At 37.9% G+C, this 3,193-nt stretch overlaps 1 non-coding gene across 1 annotated transcript; it reads left to right on the plus strand.

Annotated features, from left to right (window-relative positions):
- Nucleotides 1–1,402: 1,402 nt before the first annotated feature.
- Nucleotides 1,403–1,474, plus strand: trnaq-uug (transfer RNA glutamine (anticodon UUG)). Its single transcript has one exon. It is a non-coding gene; the product is annotated as a tRNA-Gln (tRNA).
- The last annotated feature ends 1,719 nt before the right edge of the window (nt 1,475–3,193 follow it).

Raw genomic sequence — 3,193 nt, forward strand, 5'->3', positions numbered from 1 at the left:
AACATGAAAACTAAAAGAAAATATAGTAAAATATACACTACAATTTAGAAGAGCATGAAAAACTAAAAGAAATATGGTAAAATGAGGGTAATGGCAAAAATTTCGAGCTCAATCATAGGCACAAGAAAAAAGAAATGTTTTTAACCTGGATTTAAAGATTTCTACATTTGAGGAACATCTAATATCTCCTGGCAGTCTGTTCCAGTTATATGCAGCCCAACAGCTAAATGCTGCTTCACCATGTTTAGTTTGGACTCTGGGCTCAACTAGCTGACCTGAGTCCATGGATCTAAGAGATCTACTGGGTTTATATTCTCTAAACATTTCTGAGATGTATTCTGGGCCGAACCCATTCAGTGATTTATAGACCAGTAGCAGCACTTTAAATTCTATTCTGTAACTAACTGGAAGCCAGTGTAGAGATTTTAGAACTGGAGTGATGTGCTCAGTTCTCTTCGTCTTAGTTAAAACTCTAGCAGCAGCGTTCTGAATGAGCTGTAACTGTTTAATGGTCTTTTTGGGAAGTCCAGTTAAGAGACCATTACAATAGTCCACCCTACTGGAGATAAAAGCATGGATCAGCTTCTCTAGGTCTTGTTGGCACACTAGACCCTTGATTTTGGCTATATTTCTAAGATGGTAGAAGGCTGTTTTGGTGATGGTTTTTATATGGCTGGTGAATGTGAGATCTGAGTCTATTAGAACGCCAAGATTTCAGACTTGGTCTTTGGTTTTTAGAGCCCGGGAACTGAGGTGTTCACTGACACTGGTCCTCTTTTCTTTGCTACCAAACACAACAATCTCTGTTTTGTCCTTATTTAACTGTAAAAAAACTTCTAAAAACTTCTAACTTCTAAACTTTAAAACTTCTAAATTACCTCAGTTTTTTCAATTGATTTCAGTCAATTAAATGAATCACGTAAGTTTAAATAACTGGACATGTAAAAGTAAAGTCTGGAGTTGTGTATTTTGGCTTTATTTACTTAGCAAATGGTGAATCATTACGTTTAGTTTTTGTGGTATCAGGGTTCCATGGTGTAATGGTTAGCACTCTGGACTCTGAATCCAGCGATCGGAGTTCAAATCTCGGTGGGAGCTTACAGCTTTTATTTGGGGCCCGGTGTGAGGTCCAAGATTGAGAAACATTAGCAGTATCAGGATGGTAGCATTCAGCGCATGTGCAGTACAACAGAGAGTTTAGAGTAACCTTAAATTACATGTTAATTTCCATTCATTCATCCAGCTTGAATATCATAATAGCACTAGTAGTTATAGTGTTCCACATGTGACTGCTCCATCCCAAATATAATCGCAAATCATTGTTTACAGCGCCATCTAACAGCCAACCTGCTCTTAAATGACTAATTATTCACTTTTGGGCTTAAGTAAGACCTTACTGTGTGGTTCCATGGTGTAATGGTTAGCACTCTGGACTTTGAATCCAGCAATCTGAGTTCAAATCTCGGTGGAACCTGGTTTTATTTAGGTAAAACCACTGTTATCAATGCAGAGTAGAGAATAGTGTTCCACATATGACTGCTCTATGCCGAATTTTAACACCAAAAGGCAAATCATTGTTTACAGCACCATCTACCGGCCAACTGGGTCCTAAACTTACCTCAGTGCAATTATTAACAGTGGGGCGTGGTGTTATGATTTTGATACCTGGGTGGCAATGTTAGATTAGATTAGTTAGCTTACATGTTAACTTCCATCTATCCATCCATCTTAAGTACCATAAACACTACATACAAAACATGTGGAGCTATTCTTACTACAGTAAAACACACTGAACTGACTTTTAAAGTGAAGTTCAAAATGTTGTACAGAGATCGTTCCCATCTAGTGGTGCTAGGTAAATTACAGCTTGTTGCTTGAGTACAGATTTGTGACATTATTATTTAATTGTTGTTGTCGTGTTTGTTGTTATTTTTTAACTGTTCATGTTTTTAAGTGTAAAACCATAAACAGCACCGTCTAGAAATAAATGAATCACCTTGTGCTTCCACTTGAGATTTTTGTTTACGTGAACAATGTCTGAAATTTCATGAGCCTGATTAGTTTGTAATATGTCTTAAGATGATGAATGAACCTAAACACTTGCTTTTAAATGTTAAGTTTTTATTTATTTATTTTAGTTTCAATACAACGTGACACCGGCAAGATAAAGAAAGCAAAAATAAAGTGTCCCAAGTGTTTTTGTAATGTGTTGTAGACCTGCAATGGTGACTGATTTTGGTATACAGGAAAGAAATGCCGAATGCAGGTGAAAATGTGTTATTTGGCAACCAGCACTGTGTAAATATTGGACAAAACACATAATGGGTTATTTTAACTTGTTGGGTTGTGCAGTTTAACCATTGTGGATTAAATAAATTTAAGAAAATACAGCATTAAAGCATAATCTCAATAAAATAGGCTACAATTTAACACTATAATACAATACAATACAGCGACAGTAAGTCTGTGTCTGTTTCTTATTCTGAATTCTGTTTGTTTGTAAACTGTGAATTAGTTCTTAATCTGGTCGTGATGTTAGTGAATTAAACCGACATCTCTCTGATGGTCTGACCGATGAGCTGTCTGTTCTGACCAGCTGTTTAAGCCCGGCTAGCTCAGTCGGTAAAGCATGAGACTCTTAATCTCAGGGTTGTGGGTTCAAGCCCCACGTGGGGTGAGTATCTTCATTTATCATCTACTGAAACCAAAAGAACGTTCTTCCACTTTGGACAGCCGGTCTCCGGTGACTTATCAGGTGGTTGTTTGTGCCTGTAGGACTGTTGTTTACTGGATGTTTTCAGTTACTTATTTCCACTATTCTGTGGGACTACACGTTGTTGTTGTGTCTCATATCCGTTTCAACAGGCAGGTTGTGCAATAAAAGACACTCGTCCCTGAGTGGGCTCAAACCACCAACCTTTCGGTTAACAGCAGAACACGCTAACCGATTGCGCCACAGAGACAAACGCACAGATGTTTTATTGGACAGTACACACAGGTCACATGACTTGATAGCTTTTACAGCAGGGCAATTAAGTTTGGCAAATTAAAATAATCACATGTTTCTGACCTGGGGCAGTAAAAAGATCTCACACTTGTCAGAGACAACGTTTGAAGCCCAGGTCAATAGGACCTGCTAGTTAGAGAAGGATCACTTGTTTGTTAGTTTAAGTCCTAATGTGAGCCACACTCA

Source organism: Trichomycterus rosablanca, chromosome 14 (genome assembly GCF_030014385.1).
Source record: "Trichomycterus rosablanca isolate fTriRos1 chromosome 14, fTriRos1.hap1, whole genome shotgun sequence".
NCBI classification, from domain to species: domain Eukaryota; kingdom Metazoa; phylum Chordata; class Actinopteri; order Siluriformes; family Trichomycteridae; genus Trichomycterus; species Trichomycterus rosablanca.